Source organism: Microcebus murinus, chromosome 19, assembly GCF_040939455.1.
Source record: "Microcebus murinus isolate Inina chromosome 19, M.murinus_Inina_mat1.0, whole genome shotgun sequence".
NCBI lineage: Eukaryota > Metazoa > Chordata > Mammalia > Primates > Cheirogaleidae > Microcebus > Microcebus murinus.
In genome coordinates, this window is record NC_134122.1 from 34,864,615 (window position 1) to 34,885,344 (window position 20,730).

Consider the following 20,730-nt stretch of genomic DNA (forward strand, 5'->3'; position numbering starts at 1 on the left):
GAGAGTCAAACTCTCAAATCAGTCACGGTATTTAATCCCTGGGGCTTTATTCATCTGAACCTCTGCATATTTTCCCCCTAATTACATTCAGCTCCTCGGCATTGATGGGCACCAGCACCAATTTGATTTCCTGCTAACCTATAGATGCTCTAATTATCTCCACAATCTTTGACTGACAATGATCTTGTTACCTTCTAATGGTACATGACAAGGAAAATAGCGAATATAATGATGCAATAATTACCACTTGGGATGGGTGTTTCCACAGCATTTGCTGTTCATCCATTTTCTGCCTCAATCAAGGTGGATGAGAGGAAATAAGATGCGATTGTTGATGCTATATACATATGTAGCATAAAAAGAAATTTAAGACAGAATTTTGCAGTGCAATTAGCCATGCGGTTGCAAGACACTCAAGGCCTTCTCTTGTGTTTGTACCCTTGCCTGAAAACGAATTAGGCCTCAGTGCATTAAATCAGTTGAAGGGATGAGGACAACAAAAGTGACAATATTAGAAGGAAAGGAAATTTCTAGTATAAAAAAGGGGCATGAGCTTTTTCATACACTGTCTTTTAAACTGCCATCATTTGAGGCATTTCTGAAAATGTCTTAAACATGGAAAGTTTTCTTTCAAAAGAACAGTGTTTATTTACCAGAAAATTATACTATCCAAGGCTGTCAATTCCATGGTATAAAATTGTTGGTCTTCCTTTACCACTATCACATGCACAAAGCCAAGGTTTTAGTATCTCGTACCCAAAATGCTAGAATTTTCCAACAAGAAGCTTGGTGAGAAGGAGCCATTGGGCCAGCAGTCACAAGGTCTGGGTCCACCCAGACCTTTCAAGATCAGTGACCCTGAGCAAACACAGAGTCTCTCTGGAACTCAGTTTATGTGTAAGATGAGACAATCTGAACAAAATGAGGCCTAAAGACATGAAATTTGTAAGCCCAATGTGCGCACATGCAATTGTGTTGCATACGGTCCCAGAGTTTATAGGAATTGTAGATTGGGTAGAGAATAGCCCACACAAAGGGGAATTTTTTTTTTTTTAAACTCAGTCCCAGTTACAGTGTCTTGAAGATCCTTGCTAAAGATATGCTGAAATGTTTGCCAAGACCAAAGGGAGTGGGTCAGTGATTCCAGGGCTTCTAACTCAAGAGGTTTCTCACCTGGGGAAGAAGGAGTGAATTAGGGCAGCCCCTGGTTAAGGGAGGCTCCCAGGGTATTGTCACAGCGCCTCCACCTGTGTCCTACACAGAATGTTTACTGACTTCCTGACGCACACAGGTGAAGTTAAGCCTCTGAGCCAGTGTTTGGAGATGCCGATGAGGCCTGGAAGAACACTGGACGGAGCCTGCAAAGCCTGTATTGTGTTCTAGGCAGGTATTGAGCAAATAGGCTTCGGTTTCCTCGTCAGCAACTTGAATTCGCTGGCTGATATTGAAAGGCCTCTTCAAAGCTTTGGATTTTGTGTCTATGCTGGGCCTCAGATTCATTTTTAAACCTGGTTTACCTTGCACACCCTGTGCTCCAGCCAGGCAAGTTGAATTCCACGTGCTTCCCAGCAGCCTCTCCTCACCACGTGTCTGCAGGAGCTCTTCCCTCTTTCCAGCAGTCCTGTATCAGAATCTGAGCTGCTCTACAAGGTCAAGCTCAAAGCCGTCTCCAAAATCCCTCCCTCATTGGAACCCTCTGAGGCCTTGGCTTGTTCTCCCCCACCCTCCGCTCAGCCCCTCCTGTTCAGGGGTTTCACAGGGCCACGTATTTACTGGGGTGTCAGCTCAGAGCAGGGGGTTGAGTGGTGTGTGCCTGGCTGGGCTCAGTGCTAGAGGCTCCCCCAGGCTGGTTCAGTGAACGAAGGCTGCACAGAGCCCTGGCTTTGCCACCCTTGTCCCTGCGATCCACATGGTCACAAGTCAATACACACACACCTGAAACGACTTTGAGGAAACATACTCTCATGTGCAATGAGCTCCGATTTTTTTATTCCATTGTTTCTAGTTTTTTTAAATGCTGGTTGCAACCCACTTCCATCTCATGACCACTGTGAATCGTGGTTCTGGATTCCTGGTTTGAAAAAGAGTGTGACGTTAGAAATCCTGCCAGCTACAAAGGAGGGTGAGACTCAGCTAAGCTGAGGTCAAGGCTGTTTTCTGCCCCTACCTGGTCTCTTCGCTGAACCTCCCTTCACACTGCCTCCAGCTGTGACCACATCTCCCCCAGGTCCCCTGCCATCCTCTACTTAAAGAGGTCACCCAAGTGGACCAGTCTTTGGACCAGTACATGTCGTGCCTGGAGACCTGTCAGCTTCCTGTCCCATGTGCCATTCCCGGTAGATACTAGGCTCTCATGCACCTCTTCATCTGGAAAATATTCAAAGACCTCCACCTCCATGAAGCTTCCCCTGCCTGCGCCTTGTCCCCCATCATGGTTAACTGCTTAGACCAGTGGTTCTCAAAGTGTGGTCCCTGAGCCGGCAGCAGCAGCAGCACCAGGAAACCTATTAGAAACAGAAATTCTCGGCACCCCCTCCAGCCTCCTGAATACAAAACGCTGAGGGTAGGGCCCAGCCATTCGGGTTTGAACAAGCCCTCTGGGTGATGCCGATGCACAGTCAAGTTTGAGAACCGCTGGCTCAGACCAAGTATAAAGGTCAAGGGAAAGTTCTGGCCAAAAGTTGCAAAAGATTTGTCAGGGAACAGAAAGCTGTTCTCTGACTGTCCAGCCTGATCCTTGGTCCTGCTAGATCGTAAAGAGGTGGTGACCTTGTGTGCCTGCATCCAGGTCTGTCTGGACTCCCTTCTGTGGTATCACTGCTAGTTCCTACATGGCTAGCAGTAGGAAGGGAGCGGAGGCGTTGACCCGTCCCCAGCAATGACGACGGGAGCCAGTGTTAATGGAGTGCTGTTCCCTGTCAAACACTTCTATGTGCTTCTAACTGTGCTTCCCCCGTAATGTTCTCAACAACCCTACAAGGTAGGTGTTGGTAACCCCGACTAGACAAGTGAGAAGAAATGAGGCACAAAGAGTTGGAGTAATTTGCCCGTGTCTGTGAGCATGAACTAGATCAGGAGTCCTCAAACTACATATATTCCCATTTGTTTTTTTTAAGAGACAGTCTGGAGCAGGGGTCCTCCAACTATGGCCCGTGGGCCACATGCGGCCCGCCTAGGACATTTATCTGGCCCAGCGGGTGTTTGTGCCGCTGCCTGTCCTGCTTAGCAGCTGACTTGTCCCGGGCCCACAGTGTGCATGTGTGGAATGTGCTCTGCACTCTCCAACGGCCCTACAGCGGTCTGAGGGACAGTGAACTGGCCCCGTTTAAAAAGTTTGAGGACCCCTGATAGATGCAGACCTGGCAGTTGCCCTCTTGAACCTGTACCGTGCCCATCACCCATGCTGCTGCAGAGAGGCTCGCTGAGTCGACGCAGAAACAGCAGTCATTTACCCACTTAACACACACTGGGAATGAGCCCCTGCCTGAAATGAATGAATGAAGGCAGGAAACAGAGTTGTGCATGGCCCACTGTGAGACGGTGCCACGAACCAAGGATTATGAAGAATTCACGTCTATACATCTAAGATTGATTTAAAAATATATACACCGTGGCTTGTGCAGTCCAAAGCAACCCAAAAACATGTTTTTTGGGGGATGGAGGGCAGGCAGAGTGTTTTAAAACACATTTTATGCAGGCAAACCCACTGGGCCCACGTTCCCCAGTGGCCCCGTGCCCTCCCGGTCCCACACGGCACCCTCCACACGGTTCCCTCACGTGCTGGGCGGACGTCTGTGAGCAGGCGAGTGTGCGACGGGGGCGCCTGCAAACAGTTAATGTGGAAGTTCTTGAAATCAAAGTCTTCTCGTGTCCAATTATTAAAGAAGAACTATCATAGACGTTCAACACGATCGATTGACAGTCGTTGGAAACCATAAGCCATCCGTTCAGACGGATCTTGACCCCAGTGGATCTGTAGTAATGTGACCATCGAAGCCACCTGCTGCAGTCCACACACCCCTAACGTATGGGGGAGGGGAGGGGACATGTGCCTTTGACAGCAGAGAAGGTGTCCGGCCAGCCAGGCTCGTGCCAGGCACTGGGGCTATGGCACCGGCCCCTCCTGCCTGACATGCAGGGGGAAGACAAGCAGCAAGTTGACTGGGACGACTACAGACAGGGATAAATGCAGCGAGGATGTGGCCATGAAGAAGGAAGTCGTCGAGTCCATGGAAGGAAATCCCCGTCCCGGCTAACTTTGCCGTGGCCTCGTTTTCCTTCGCTCTGGAAGGCCTGTGAGATGCGGCTTCTGCCCCCAGGATCCACTGAGAGTCCTGGGAAATGTCTCCCTGTTCCCATCACAGGGCCCTCCTGCTGGGGCCAAATGACACAGCTACTGTGCCCAGGGTGGAGGGGACCCGGGACGCAGGATGGACTCGGGCTGGGCCAGCCACGGCCTCCCCACCGGCCTGCTGCTTCGCCTTGAAGCTGGGAAGACAGTGGGGGACTGGAGCTCGCCAGCTGGTTTCTAATTTCTCTCTCAGTCCAAACAGGTTATGTTTCTGAGACTGGGTGGGATTTCGTTCGCTAATGTTCAAGGGAGAAAAGAGATGCCAAGATGAAAAGAGAACAGTGCAAGTAACGTCAGAGGGAGGACTCGGCATCTCGGGAGAGCTCTGAGAGCCAAATTCGGACATGCCTCTGGGGCCAGGGCTTGAGTCTCCCCCGCCAGGGCTGAGACTTCGTCCTGCGAGCAACTGGGAACTACTCAAGTTTCCGTAATAAGGTTTCCGGGAGAGCAATCTGGTGCCAGTGAGGGCAGATGCCACTGAGGACTAAAGCCACCACTGATGCCGCCACATCCTTCCTGTGGCCCCGGGAAGCCCTCAGGCCCACGTGAATTCCTCCCGCTCTCTGCTTAGCGCATTTCCAGCCTCGGCGCCTCTTAGAGACCCAGGAACTTGACCCTGAGCAGTGTCCAGCCCTGCAGCCCCCTTCACCTCCCTAGAGCTCCGAGAGGCTCCCACCATCGGGAGGCAATGACCTGTTCACCCCTCTCATGGCCTCCGTCCTGCAGGGCCAGGGGCAGCCCCAAGCCCTGCCCCCCTCACATCTCCCACCCCTTGCCTTGGGGCTCAGGGCTGACTTCTTCACACCTTCACCCCCAGTCTGGAGTCCAGACTCCAATCTCCCACCTCCTCACAGCCTGGACTCTCGTGTCCCTGTCAAAGGAAGAGAACTCGAAACTCTGTAAAATAATTTAAAGAGGTTTATTCTGAGCCCAGTCTGGGTGACCATGGCCCAGAGCCACACCCAAGAAGACTTGAGCAAGCGGTCTTGCCATGGTGAGGTTACAGTTTGGTTTTCTGCGTTTTAGAGAGACAGGAATTACACACAAAGTCAGAAGTCAATCCATGGACGGCGAACATTGGTTTGGCCCAGAAAAGCAGACATCTCCAAGTGGGGGTCAAAGGTTATGTGTGAGTTTAAAGACTCTTTGATTCCTAATTGGTTAAAGAAAGGAAGCTTTGTCTAAAGGCTTAGAATGTTTTAAGATAAGGAGTCTGCTGAGCAGAAACAAGTCACCAGATGTATAGGGAAACTCAAGCCGTTTGTTAGGTAAACCGAGGACCTGAAGATGAAGATGTGGCTCCAGCCCTGCCCTGGGTGGCCCTAGGCCTGTTAATGAGTCACCAAGGACATCTCCAAGAAGGGAGGGGCATGACCAGGCATATCTGACCTCCCTCCTCATGGCCAGCAACTCAGCTTTAGGGCATTTCTGGGCTCCCCTTGGCCAAAGGGGGTCCACTCAGTCAGCTGGGGGCTTAAGATTTTATTTTAATTCACATCCCTCTTCGCTTCCCTGGACCCTCCCTTCACCATCCTGCTGTCCCCTGAGGACACGCTCCCCTGCAGCTCTCTAGAATGGGCCGTATTCCCCCACACCTTCTTCGCATGGCCTGAGGCCGGCAGGGGGCATCATCCTGCTCTGGTTGCTGCTCTTGGAGTCTCCTCCCTGCCCTTCCCACCACCCCAGCTCCTGTCACCCTGGGTGCAATCATCTGCCGGCCACTCCCCCTCCTCCTGCAAGCTTCTCCCTGGCTCACTGCCTTCCCCCAGAGCAAGTCAGTCAAGATTCTCAGTGATGTTCACATCCTCACCTCTACAAGCCTTGCTCAGGCCCATGGCCACACCCTCCCTGTCTCATCCTGATACTGCTCCCCGGCCCCCTTCTCGCAGCTCACTGAGGGATATTTGAAATATTTTACACCGAAATACATTTCTTGGGCATATTTTGAAATGGCTGCCGTAGTCTCACAGGTAGAAGTAGCACTGCAAAGCTGTCTTTGCAGGGGAAATTCACATCTGTGGAGAATGAAGCCAGGTCTACCCTTTTCCCACCTAGAAAAGATTAACTGAGAGTCTGACACCTTTTGAGGTCTGAAAAGAAACATCTATTCTCTCTGAGGGCTGCTACCTTTAAGGTTTCATTTACAAAACAAGACCACTCAAGCCTCTCCTTTCTCCCTCCCAAACCTGCTTCTCTGCTGTCAAGCCCCCATTCTTTAGAAACCTCTGTACCTCATTGAAGAGTGGAATGTCCATTTTCCAAGGGTTCCCATGTATACACGTTAAGAAAACTTTGTACAGCTTTTCTCTTATTAATCTGCTTTATTGTGAGTTGATTTTTCGGTGAATCTTCCAAGGGTGATGGGGAAGTTTTCTCTTTGCCCTTAGAACCCCCACCCCGACAGTCCTTTGGTGCCACCTTGGCACTGTCCCTGGTTTCCCACTTTGCTCACTTCCCTCCTTCCCCAGTTGGAGAATGGTTATAATCATTCCCTTGCAAATATGCTCAATGTTTTTGCTTTGTTGAGCCACATACCATATTGGCTAAACTCCAACCTTGGTTAAATACTGCTCTGCCCACCTCATGACTGGGTGAGCAAAAAGCACAACATTTTTCTCTGATCATGAACTTCAAGTGGGCCCTTAATGCTTCCTGGAAATCATGTTTTTTTCCCACTTTCCTGGTTCACTGCCTGCTGCTCAACAGGAAGCCGATACACTGAGACGGCAGGGGCTACAGCAGAGAGAGAGTTAACGTCACAGGTGCCATGAGAGGAGAAGGAAGGAAGTTCTCAAATCTGTCTCCCCAAGAATTAGGGAGAAAGGGTTTTTAAAGATAGTTTGGCGGGCAAAGGGCTAGGCAGTTGGGTCTGTGGGTTGGCTGGGTTCGGTGGTATAAGCTGAGGGATGTGGAAATTGTCTTCTTCTGTTGTCAGTTCCTGGATAGGGGTGAAAAGACCAGTTGAGTAAGTTCCTTGGTATGGGCCCCTGGTCTGTGTGGGTCAGTGGGTCCATCAGAATGTAGGGTTGGGAGATATCTCCAAAACTAGCCTTGGGTTTCACAGCAGTGGTGTCATCTATGGGAGCAACGAAGGAAGCTAAGAATCTTCATGACCATCAGCTATGTGACTCCTGAGTAGCACTTACAGGAAAGCAAACTAGGGGACAATGTCTGGTTGTATATATATATATATATATATATATATATATATATATGTATATATATGTATACACACACATATATATATATATACATACATATATATACATATATATATATCTTACCTGCTCCTATGCCTTTTCAGAGTTCAGGCCCCTACCACAGTCCCACCTTGTGGCCCTTTATTAATTTTCTAAAGGGTGGTTTCAAGGGTTAGCTTATCTGAGACTGATTCCCTTCAGACTGGCCTTCTAGAAAAAGACCTGGCTTCCTGTGAAGTTTCCTCAAAACCAGCCACAGCCAGAGCTGAAGTCCATCAATCCTGGGAAACTGGAAGGCACAGACCCAGCCCCATCTCCCCAAGGCCTGTCTCCTGAAATCATGAACTCTCATATGGCACGAAAGGGCTGGAGCCGAGGTTCCCAGAAATCATGTTGCTATTATATCCTGGCCCCCGTTGACACCATAGAAGGAGTTAGTGCATTCCTAATTATGCAGTTTAAAAACCCAAATGCCCAAGGGTCAAGATGTCTCTCCTGGAGGCTGAGCCTGTACCACTGTTAGACTTGGGCAGGAGGGGCCTTTTACCTGGACACACACACACACATTTATTAAAAACACAGGGCCACCCCTGTCACTTGGGACTCAGTATGCAGCATGTCACAGTGGAATAGTTACTACTTCCCTAAACATGACTATGACCAAATGTGAACCTGAAAGAGCCAGTTCTTCAAGATGGGTCCCAAGAGGCTAACTGGGCCTAAATTTTAAATAGGTCACCAAACAGCCATTTGGTGACCAGAGGTTATACACATACTCTTAAGTTCCTAGCAAACCCACACCTTTGTTTAACTTTGGAACTTTTGGAACTTTCAGAGCTCACCTGAGCCAACCAATCAGGATTCAGATGTATTGATCAATCAGGGCTCAGCTTTATCAACCAATCAGAACTCAGCTATGTTGATCTTTAACATCTAAGTAAGTTTGAATCCTTCTTTTGCATAAAACAGACCTGATTGGGAACCTGGGTGAAAACTTTCACTATGAAACTTGGACCCTCCCTTTGTTCTCTGGAACACATCTTCCCTTTATACCAAAGACTGCATCTCCCCACAAGATCATGCAAACTTCTCACTAGAATAACGTCTCTTTCCTTCAAATTCCTTTTCAGAGAACTTTTGTTCATATGACTAATACCAGCTATGCCCCAGGGACTAGCTTCTCCACATCTCTTACCCTGTGTCCTCAAGACAAAGGGCAGGTGCTCCGGGATACAGAGTCAACATACAAAAATCAGTAGTAGTAGCTGTGGTTTCTATACACTAACAGCAAACTATCTGAAAAAGAAATCAAGGAGACCATCTCATTTATGATAGCATCAAAAAGATAATAATACTTAGGAATAAATTTAACCAAGGGGGTAAAGGACTTATACACCAAAAACTATAAAGTACTGATGAAAGAAATTGAAGAAGAAATAAATAAATGAAAAGATATCTCATGTTCATGGATTAGAGAATTAATATTATTAAAATATCCATACTATCCAAAGCAATTCACAGATTCAATGCAATCCCTATCAAAATTCCAAAGACATTTTTCACAGAAATAGAAAGACAAATCCTAAAATTTTTATGGAACCACAAAGGAATCCAAATAGCTAAAGCAATCTTGAGCAAAAAGAACAAAGCTGGAGGCACCACACTACCTGATTTCAAAATATATTACACTGATATAGTAATCAAAACAGCATGGTAACGCCAGGCACAGTGGCACCTGTAATCCTAGCTACTTGTGAGGCTGAAGCAGAAGGATTGCTTGAGGCTAGGAGTTTGAGGCTGCAGTGTGCTATGATCTCAACACCCTATCACTGGCATGATAATAGACACACAGACCATTGGAACAGAATAGAGATCCTAGAAATAAATCCATGCAATTGATTTTGGACAAAGATGACAAGAGCACACAATGGGAAAAGAACTGTCTCTTCAATAAATGGTGTTGGAAAAACTGTATATCCACATGCAGAATAATAAAATTGGACCCTTATCTCACATCATATACAAAAGTCAACTAAATGGATTAAAGACTAAAATGTAAGATCTGAAACTGTAAAACTTCTAAGAGAAAACACCTGGGGAAAAACTCTTTGACATTGATCTGGCCAATGATTTTTTTTTTAATATGACCCCAATAGCACAGGCAACAAAAATAAAAAAAATATACAGATGGGATTGCTAGAAAGCTAGAAAACTTCTGCACAGCAAAGGAAACAATCAACAGAGTGAATAGACAACCTACAGAATGGAGGACAATATCTGCAAATCATACCTCTTATGGGGGTTAATATCCAAAATATGTAAGGAAATTAAACAACTCAATAGAAAAAACAAGTACCCCAATTAAAAAATGAGCAAAGGATCCAAATAGACATTTCTCAAAAGAAGACATACAAATGGCTGAGAGGTATATTTTTTAAATGTTCAACAGTACTAGTCATCAGGGAAATGCAAATTAAAACCACAAAGGAGATATCGCCTCACACCTGTTAGAATGATCATTATAAAAAGACAAAAATAACAAAGTGTTGGTGAGAATGTGGAGAAAAAGCAACTCTTGCACACTGTTGGTGGCAATGTAAATTAGTACAGCCATATGAAAAACAGTATGGAAGTTCCTCACAAAATTAACCCTTTGCACTCGCTTGCTTTTTTCTTGATTCCTTTATTCTACTCGGGATTTAATTTTTTAAATACCCCCGATTTTACAAAGCGCGGCAGTAGAATAAAAAACTGGAGTTTCTTTTCATACAAACTTATTTATTTGGATTTTTTTATATTTCAAATTATTGATATATTCAAAGAGTAAGTTTAATCTCTATAATTTTTGCTAACCGTGTCGAGTCACACTCAACATCCAAGTGCAAAGGGTTAAAAACAGAACTACCCTATAATTCAGCAATCCGACTTCTGGGTGTATATCCAAAAAGAATTGAAGTCAGTTTGTCAAAGGGATTTCTGCACTCACTGCAATACTACTTACAATCGCCAAGATACGGAGATACACGCAGTGGAATACTACTCAGCCTCAACAAAGAAAGAAATCTTGTCATTTACAACAACATGAATGTGGCTGGAGGACATAATGCTAAATGAAACAAGCCAGGCACAGAAAGACAAATACTGCATGAGCTCATTTAACATGCAGAATCTAAAACCAGTTGAACTCACAGGGGCAGAGTAGAACGGTGGAAGCCAGGGGCTGGTGGGGGGTGGGAGTTGTGGGAAATGGGGAGATGTTGCTAAGAGGGTAATAAAATTGAAGAGGGGGAAAAAGAGTAGCTGTTTCCAAATGCCATAAAGGTTGTTTATGCCAGTACTGGAGACAGTTGGCTTCAGAGAGCAGGGAGGATTTCCGTGGTGGGAACACTTCTACAAAAGAAAAACCTATTTAATTAACCTGTCAACCCCTTCCCCTGGAGATAGCATTGATACAATAGATTCTTGCATAATGCAGTATTGTTTCCCAGTGTTGAGCTTCCAGTTTCTCACTCTTGTTGCTATTCTAATTCGTGGATCTCGATGCACTCATGAATTAGCACAGTGCACAGCACTTGCATGTGGCATCTGAAGAGCATTTTGCAATAATAAACAATTATTATTACTCTTGAATTTCTATACACGTAGGACCAGATGTAACAAGGGGGGGGGGACACAATGCTGACTCTTTACAATGATAACAAGCAAGAATTGCTAATAGTTACATTTTTTGAAAATATTTACTAACATTTAAAATATTTTCACATTTCAAAATGGTATTATTGAATCGGGCACCATTATTTCAATAATTTTAATATAAAACTCTGATATCCATTAGTTGTAATTTATATGTTGACTTCTAATTTTGAGAAAATATTTAAAAGGAACTGAAAACAGGCAAAGTAATTTTAATTTTTTAAATATTTTCTTTACTTTCTTAATGGAAACTTATTCAAATTCTGTACAATTTGAGTAAAATATATAATACGTTTTATTTTTTAATCCTTTAGATTAGGGGTTAGCATGGATTTTCTATAAAGGGCCAGGTAATACATATTTTAGGCTTTATGAGCAATACAGTCTTTGATGAAACTACTCAACTCAGCTATCGTAGTGTGAAAGGAGCCATAGATAATACGTAAATGAATTCACCCTCTGAACTACAGAAAATGTTACAAAAACAGGCAGTGGATGAGATTGGCCTCATAGTTTGCTATCCCTGGACCATAGTTTGCTAATCCTTGCTTTAGACCCTTGAGAATGTATCAAGTCAACATCATGATATAAGTGGAAAATGCAAAAGTTTTGGGAAAGTATAAAAGAGAACAGAATTCTGTCAACATGGCCCACATATTTTGCAAACTAAATTATTACATTATTTTTTGTTTAATTTGAGCATCTGGGTGCAGATGGGTGGAGGCCAAAACAGGCATCCACCATTATTACATATATTTAAAATTGAAATGTTTATGGATCCACGTGTAAATGTTAGGAAAAACTCAAGAGAGATCTCATATACAATCTGCCCAGTTTTCCCCCAGGGGGTAACATCTTGAAAACTATAGTACAATATCACAACCATGATATTGACACTGATTTAATCCACTGATCTTACTCAGTTTCCCCAGTGTTAGTTATAACGTACGTGTGTGCACGCGTTTCATGTTGTGTGTGTAAAGTTCTTTACGATATTATAAATCTGTTGGTTCGCGTAGCTGCCACCACATTCAAGATACCGGGCAGTTCTAAAACCACAGGGATCCCTCGTGTTTTCCGTTCATAACCACTCCCGCCTCCACCCCATCACCAATCCCTGGCAACCACTACTCTGTTCTCTGTTTCTAAAATTTTTTCCATTCAAAAGTTTTTTACAAATGGAATAATGTAGTACATAGCTCTCTAAGGATTGGCTTTTTTTTTTTTCCCACTCAGCATAATTCTCTAGAGAGACATCCAAGTTGCATGTAATAATAGTTCACACTTCGTTCCTTTTTTTGCTGAGTAGTATCTCATAGTGCTGTGGACTGAATCGTGTCCCCCCCAATTCTCATGGTGAAGCCTTAACTCCCCAGGTGACAGTATTTGGAGATAGGGCCTTTCAAGAGGTGATTACGGTTAAATGAAGTCATAAGGACCCACTGTTAGCTGAACCTTGTCAGGACACCATTTATTTCCTGACCACTATATACCCCCCTTCTAACAACGGGCTACAATGGTGCTTTGTGACTCTGGGTATTACTGTCAGCTCAGACCCTGTGTCCAACAGTTCTTTAAATGTTTGGGTATCCTCTCACCCCAATGCACAGTTATCCAAGCAAAAGGCTGCAGGTCCCTTTGGGGAAGGCTGGGGCATCATTACCATGTGCACTTGCTGTGAACTCTCCTTCTTACTCAGGCCTTGGCCTCCTGTGTAGTCAGTGGGTTCCAGATCTGGAGACAGACTCAGCTCTGGACACTTGTCAAGGGATCATAGTGTCTTACTAAGGTGACTGTCCAGCCTCCTGGCCATGTCCTCGTGCTCTCTTCTGGTGGTCCAAGCTGAAGTGCACCCTAGCAGTGCCAGCTGCCATCTGCTTTGCCCTGGGGTTGCCATGCTCTGTTAACCGTCTCCATGGTTCTCTGTGGGTCAGGACCCCTTAGCTGCCACTGATTATAGTTTTGCCCACCTCTCTTCTGGCAGTGAGGCCACCATTGTTGCAGGGGCCTGTCAACCTCATTGCTGTCAGTGAACCCAGTTCTGTAAAGGCCTTTTCTGCCAGCGCTGGCCTCACCTCTCCAGGGAGCCATCACTGAACCATTTGGTGATGATGGCTCCCATCCCACCAGCCCACTCCCTGTAGCCTTGGAAAATTCCATATCCTCTGGGCCCTCTTGTGGAACATAATAAATTGGTGGATCTTCTAGCTGTATGTGGTATAACCTCGTGAGCTTCCCGTTTCCCTGTGTCTTTTTTTTTTTTTTTGAGACAGAGTCTCACTCTGTTGCCCGGGGTAGAGTGCCGTGGCATCAGCCTAGCTCACAGCAACCTCAAACTCCTGGGCTCAAGCAATTCTTCTGCCTCAGCCTCCCGAGTAGCTGGGACTACAGGCATGCGCCACCATGTCCAGCTAATTTTTTCTATATAGTTTTAGTTGGCCAATTAATTTCTTTCTATTTTTAGTAGAGACGGGGTCTCGCTCTTGCTCAGGCTGGTTTCAAACTCCTGACCTTGAGTCATCCGCCCACCTCGGCCTCCCAGAGTGCTAGGATTACAGGCGTGAGCCACTGCACCCGGCTGGCCTCCCTGTGTCTTTTTTTTTTTTTTTCTATTTCATGGAACATCACAGAACTGAACCCTGTGTCTTTTAATTCCTTCTTCCACCCTCTGTGGCAGCAATTCAGCCTCTTTGAGGGTACGGTCCCTTTCCCCCTTATCAGGGGCAGTATGTCCTCAGCTGGGTTATGCTGCAACTAGCTGTAGGCCTGGCAAAGAAGAGGGGCTGGGGGCACAGAGCCTCAGGGAGGGCACGTGCTATCTCGTGGGGGACAGAGCTCTGCATCATCTACAAACAAGGAGGGGGCGACTGTTTTTAAATAAGGAGAAGTGGTCACTTCTGTAGGCTTAGAAGATTCAGCAGAAATTGGTAGTTCTAAATATTTGTAAGTGCCCTATGTATCAGGGTCCCGTTTTTCTCCTAGACAGGTCCCCGACCTAGACATGTTAGACCTGACACGTTTAACCCCTCTAGGGCTCAGCCATGATGTCACGTCTGGAGCCCGGGCTTCCACCCCCTGTGCCCTCCTGCCGCAGGATGTGAGAACCTCTTTGTAAGCTACCTGGGGCCCCTGTGGCTTTCATGCATGGCTTTTAATTGTCTATTAATCTCCCACAGCTTCTTGATCTCTTTTCCTAGGATATCAATGGCACTTAGCAATAATTATCTAATTATTTTTTTTTCATCTTCTCTTCCCTTTCACAGATAAGAATGATAAATTCAGGGAAAAATTAAGAGAAAGAAAGCAAGAGGAAGGAAAAAAAAAACCCTGAAAACACAGACAACCAGGGAATGAAGAAGGCAAATGCTAGAGAGGAGTTGAAACTTGGGATGAGAGTTGAGTAGGTTTCCTGTTCTAATGCTTTGAGTCAGAGGGAAGCCGTAGTTGTTAAAAAAAAAAAACTCCTGTGGAAAACCACAGTCTTTCTGTTCCTGCGAACTGAGAGCTGAGCTGGGTCATTGGTAAAGGGGAAGCAAAGTGCACAGGAAGGAGGTAGTGGTCTCGGGGAGTCACTGTCTCTGGGGGAGAAACGAGAAACTCGAAAGAGGGAAGTGTCCCTCAGACACTTGGTGGTGAATGAAAAAAATGAAACAAGAAGTGAAAGTAAAAGGTCCCACAGAAACAAAAGCAAATCACAAAGTCAGAGGCCACAAAAACCCTTCTCTTCTCCTCCAAAAATCAAGAAACACAATAAGCTGTTCCAAACCTTCACCCCATTTTCACACAACTGTCATTGCATTAAGTTATACCACCAGTGCAGTGGCTCATGCCTATAATCCAGCACTTGGGGAGGTTGAGGCAGGAGGATCACTTGAGGCCAGGAGTTTGAGACCAGTCTGGGCAAAATAGTGAGAACCCGTCTCTAAGAAAACCAAAATGAAATAAAACAAAAACAAGCAAACAAAAAGTCACAAATAAAACAGCAGATGACTAGAAGAAGTAAACCAAAATAAGCATTTAAAACATTTCAATTGGAAATGTTTTAGAAATGAATTAAAACATTTCATCAAATTAAAACATTTGATGAAAGAATTTCCCCAAAAAAATAGTCTAAGAAGAAACACTCCAACCTAAATTAAATGGCCTTAAACAATCATTAACAGATGAAAAACGTCTCTAACCAGAAATTTAAAATCTCTAAGCAGAAATGTAAAAAACCCAGGAAGGTGTAAAATGAGAATTAATGCATAAAAATTGGAGGAAAAGAGAAAATAATATTTAAAATGAAGACTAATGACAAAGGGCCCAGAGAAAATAGATTTGACTGAAAATATAAGAGCATTGACATGAAAATTGCCAGGAGGGACAGAAAACCAAAGAATTAAAAAAAATCAGAGAAAAAGTGACTGATACAGAAGAGAATCAAAGAACATCCAACACACTGTAAATAGAACCCCATGGCGGGGAAGAACAAAACAATAGAAGAGAACTAATCCTTAAAACTGTAATTCAAGAAATATTTCTGGAAATAAAAGAAGGCCTAAATTAAGACCTATCATGTTCCTGGGGAAACTAAGAATTGTCAATCTTGAGATAGAGCCTAGTAAAATTATTAGATTTTAAGGATAAAGGAATAATTCCCAAGGTTGCCACAAAAATACCTACCTTGCTTGACAATGGTGGAACAGCATTTTTAAGAAACTCAGGGCAAGAAAGTGTGTGCCCAGGATTCAAATCCAGTCAAGTTATCCTCAGGTATGAAAGCTGGTGGAAAACAGTGTGGAATAGGCAAGGACTCAAGGAAATCTGTACTCACGAGCCTTTCTTGAGGAGCCTATTGACGGGCTCCTCCAAGCAGGAGGTGGCTTTGGGAAACCCCTGATAGTGAGCATGGAACATATGTAATTATAGATCAAAGACTAAAACAAAAAAAAATGGGACAGTGGTAAAAAAATAATTTCTATATGTTATATGTTTAGATAAATAATACAACTAAAAAGTGAGAGAAAGAAGACAGAAAATGCAATGTAGAGTAAGTTTATTGATAACAGGTAGGAGTTAAAAAGATGTAATTTAAGGTCATCAAACCAAAAAGCAACAGAAGAGAGGACTAAGAACATTATAAAACATATGAGTATAAATATAACCATAGAACAAAAATACAAACCATTCCAAATAGCCATAAAAAGGGGGAGGGGGAGAGACAAAATAGAATTTTAAAAAGAAGAAAGCAGATTACATAAGGAAAGAAACAGTAAATGTTGCATAAGGTCGGGTTCTCCAGAAGCAGATGCAAAGACTAAGTTTGGGATGTCAGATGTTTGTTGGGGACTGTCACCTGTGGAAGGAAGTGGGTCAGGGCTGGTAGAGAGAGAGTTGAACGGTGATGCAGGTGAACAACTCCAGCCACGGCCATGAGAAGTCTGGAGTGAGCAGTGACTGCCACAGTTGTCCAGCAGGGTCAAAGGCTGGTCTTTCCCTCCCTCCCTGCCTCGCTCGGTCACCAAATTCTGTCATTTGTGACAACATGGATGAACCTCGAGAACATAATGCTAAATGAAATGAGCCAGGCACATACAGCATGATCTCACTTAAATGTGGATCTACAAATATCCAGTTCATAGGAGTAGAGAGTAAAATGGGGGTTGGTGGAGGCTGGGGAACTGGGGTGGCCGGGGAAGGGGAGAGGTTGCTCGAAGGGTACAGAATTTCAGTGAGAGGGAGGCACAGGCTTTAGTGACCCATTTGCACTGCACAGTGACTATAGCAAATCATAATGCAGCGTATGTTTCAAAAAAGAAATAAGACGTGGTGCAAGCCTCATTAGCTAGAGGAAAATGCACACCCACGTGCCTGACAAAATTAAAACATCTGACAAAATGAACCATTGGTGAAGACTGGAATTACTATGAGAATGTGAATAGTTACCACCCCTCTGGAATTAGTTTGTCTTTATCTTGTATAAAGATCTGCATACCCTACTGGCCAGCAACTCCTAGGTTCAGATCCCGGGGACTGCCACGCAGGTCACTTGGCCAAAAATGGTCAGAGCAGCATTGTCAATAAGAGCCCCAAACTGAAAACAACCCACGTGTCCATCCACAGTAGAATTTGGGGTGATCAGCAGCAAATGATAGAATATTACACAGCAACTAAAATGAACGGACATTACTGTGTGCAATGACATAGATAACACTTCAAATAGTATAATTCCACTTACAGAAAGTTGGAAAATAGGCAATGTAAAACCATACTCTCTTAGGAATGAGCACCGAGGTAAGTAAACCACAAACAGAAGCAAGTGCTGTAGAAACCACGGTGGCCCTGTGGGAGTCGGGGTTATAATGGGGAAGGCAGGTGTGCAGCTGTTGAGATGCTGGCCATGGTCTGTTTCTTGACTTTGATGGTGGCCACATGAGCGTCCTATGTCCTACCTACAACAAAAAAAATCCAGCTCATGTCAGTCCTCTGCTCAAAACCTTCTAGAGGTTCAGCCGGGCGCGGTGGCTCACGCCTTTAATCCTAGCACTCTGGGAGGCCGAGGCGGGCGGATTGCTCAAGGTTGAGAGTTCGAAACCAGCCTGAGCGAGACCCCGTCTCTACTAAAAATAGAAAGAAATTAATTGACCAACTAAAAATATACATACAAAAAATTAGCCGGGCATGGTGGTGCATGCCTGTAGTCCCAGCTACTCAGGAGGCTGAGGCAGGAGGATCGCTTGAGCCCAGGAGTTTGAGGTTGCTGTGAGCTAGGCTGACGCCATGGCACTCACTCTAGCCTGGGCAACTAAGTGAGACCCTGTCTCAAAAAAAAAAAAAAAACCTTCTAGAGGTTCCATTTCAGTCGGAATGCAAAGCTCTTCAGGCCCTGGTGACTGGCGGCCCCTCCCCCGCCACTTTTCTCACTCACTTGGATCCGGCTGCATCAGCCTCCAGTGGGAATCGGAAAGCTGGAAGGATCAGGGTTCCCGCATATGAAGTGTCTCTACCGTTCGCCCTTGCTGGGTCTCTCTTTCTGTTGTGACTTGAAAGATGACGATCTAATAAGGAACATCCCCGACCTGACCCGACGGTTGACCAGTTTCCCCAACTACAACCTCAGCGCCCCACCGTCATCTCCCCGCAGTCTGGCGCCAAGGACGCGGAGGACGGGCGCGTTAGGGTTAGGGTGGCCAAGGCGCCGCGCTCAGCTTGGCGGAGGGACCGTCCCGGTCCCGCCATGGCGCGGCCTGGACAGCAGAGGGCGCCGCGAGACCGGCGGACTTGATGCAAAGCCGGCTCGGCCGGGCTCGCGGGGGGCCTAGTTCCTTCCCCTCCCCGGGTCCCCCTCCGTCCCTCCCGGCCCCGGGCCCCAAGATCTACCTGCCCCGGCTCTGCCATCCCGAGGTCCTGGCTGGGGAGGTCGCAGAACAGGGGCCCCGCGGGCACCGAGCCCCGCCCGGCAGCTGCCCCCGGGTCGCCAGCGTCAGGTCGCAAAACGCCCTTCTCGCACCTCCGGGTGGCCCTGAACTTGGGGCAGGGGCGGGGCTATCTCGCCCAGGACTGTGGAAGACGGATTTTAAGGAACACACTCGAGGCTTTCGGGTGAGGCCTCGAAACCAGGCTGAACTTGAACTTGACCAGTGATGGAGCCGGAGAAGAATCTCGGCCCCTTTAAGAAATGTTCCCCGGGGACCCCGCTGGGGCCAGGGCGACACTGCAATGGGACCTCGGGTGGGGCCGAGGGTTTGATTCCATGGGGATTATTTTGTTATTCAGGGATTAATTTTGTAATTCTAGAACATTATGGCCAGCAGGTGATTAGGTCCAAATCCCCTGATTTTCTAGACCAGAAACTGGGGGCTCAGAGAGGGGAGTGATGGGATTGGTCACATCCTTAGGAAGTGGTAGGTCTGGGGTGGACCCCTGGCGTCTGGCCGTGGGGACAAAGTGCCACCACTTCCAGACTTCTGCTCTCCCGGGGCCTGGTCTCCTGTCCAGGTGTAGGGTCACCTGTGCTGACATTGAGCCTGGTGCCCTGGGAGGGTGACATGGGCTGATAAGGACGGCTGGGCTCTCAGGGGGCCACCCCAAAAAGCAAAATGGCCATTCTGAGGTTTCTGCAATTGACAGCTTGGCAAAGAGATGTAAAAAGAAAAGTGCATCGCATGACATTAAATGGAACTTTCTGTCTCAGTTTTGGCAGAGGGTGTAAGACCACAGCTGTCAGGCACCATCATGTTTTAAAGTGAGATGCTGCCCCCTTCTATGGGTTGAACTGTATCTCCCCCAAACTAGAGGTTCACATCCTAATTCCCAGAATCTCAGACTGTGACCAAAGTTGGAGATAGGGTTGTCAAAGAGGAAATTAAGTTGAAATAAAGTCATTAGGTGCAGGGCACAGTGGCTTTCGCTTGTAATCCTAGCACTCTGGGAGGCTGAGGCGGGAGGATCACTCAAGGTCAAGAGTTCGAAACCAGCCTGAGAGAGACCCCCGTCACTACTAAAAACAGAAATAAATTAACTAACTAAAATATATATATATATATATGCATATATATACGCATATATATATATATATATATATATATATATATATATATATAAAGAAAAAAAAATTCGCCGGACATGGTGTCACATGCTTGTAGTCCCAGCTACTTGGGAGGCTGAGGCAGGTGGATCGCTTGAGCCCAGGAGTTTGAGGTTGCTGTGAGCCAGGCTGACGCCACGGCACTCACTCTAGCCTGGGCAACAAAGCGAGACTCTGTCTCAGAAAAAAAAAAAAAGTCATTAGGGTGGGCTCTAATGCAATGGGACTGGTGTCTTTATAAGAAGAGGGCGCCAAGTGCAGTGGCTCTCCCCTATAAACCCAGCACTTTGGGAGGTTGAGGCAGGAGGATCACTTGAGGCCAGGAGTCTGAGACCAGCCTGGGCAAAGTAGAAAGACCCTATCTTTACAAAATATAAAAAATTTAGCCAGGTGTGGTGGCCTGTGCCTGTAGTCCCAGCTACTCGGGAGGCTGAGGCAGGAGGATTGCTTGAGCCCAGGAGTTTAAGGCCACAGTGGCTATGATTGGGCCACTGCACTCCAGCCTGGGCAACAAAGCAACACCCTGTCTCAAAAATCCAAAATAAAACAAAAACAGAGGAAATTAGGGCACAGAGGAAAGACCGTGTGAAGACATGAAGACGAAGGGAGAAGACAGTCACTTATAAGCCATCAAGCTGACACCTTGATTTGGACTTCTAGCCTGCAGAACTGTGGGGAAATTAATTTCTGTTGTTGAGAAACACCCAGTGTGTGTCCCAGTGGACTGGCACCCCCGTGTGGGCTTGCGTGGGCCATGGGCAGGAACGGATTTGCAGCCTCAGGGACACCCAGCTGCAGCCTCTGAAAAGAGACCCAACAAACAGCTGTAAATCTGGTTTTTAGAGAAAGCTGTGGGGGTGTCATAGCGCCCCCTGCTGGCCATATGAGGGTATAGAGGAACCTGACATCACATCCAG

The 20,730-nt window shown here is 46.0% G+C and overlaps 1 long non-coding RNA gene across 1 annotated transcript; it reads right to left on the reverse strand.

Moving 5' to 3' along the window:
* Window positions 1-16,265: 16,265 nt before the first annotated feature.
* LOC105871158 (uncharacterized) lies at window positions 16,266-18,761 on the reverse strand. The gene is made up of 3 exons (XR_001153909.3): window positions 18,607-18,761; window positions 18,155-18,268; window positions 16,266-17,678 (listed from the first exon to the last, which is right to left on the reverse strand). It is a non-coding gene; the product is annotated as an uncharacterized LOC105871158 (long non-coding RNA).
* Between the last annotated feature and the right edge of the window lie 1,969 nt (window positions 18,762-20,730).